The following is a 340-nucleotide window of genomic DNA, read 5'->3' as shown; positions in this document are numbered from 1 at the left end:
CCCCGGTGTCACCTACAGCTCTTGCTGTCCTGCTTCCACCAGGCCACCAGCCAAGAAATGTCCTCGTGGGGCTCGGAGGGGCCCTCGTGAAATCCCCGCTCTGAACAAGCGGATGAGTAAGGACTTGTCGAGCTGGGGAATCTGGGGGACAAGCCACAGCGCCTCGTCAGACCAGCAGGGACATTCTTCTTTCCAGCTGATGGAGGACAGCTCCAGGCTCGTGACGAAGGACACCACGGTGTGAAATCCACGGACGAGCGAGGAAGCGACGGCGATTTTCTCCCACGCCTGGTTTCCCAGCAGAACGGGGATGGGGTGAAAGCAGGCTGAGGTTCTCCAC

Source organism: Pterocles gutturalis, unplaced genomic scaffold (genome assembly GCF_000699245.1).
Source record: "Pterocles gutturalis isolate BGI_N339 unplaced genomic scaffold, ASM69924v1 scaffold44062, whole genome shotgun sequence".
NCBI lineage: Eukaryota > Metazoa > Chordata > Aves > Pterocliformes > Pteroclidae > Pterocles > Pterocles gutturalis.
Note: the sequence above shows the minus strand (reverse complement) of the source record.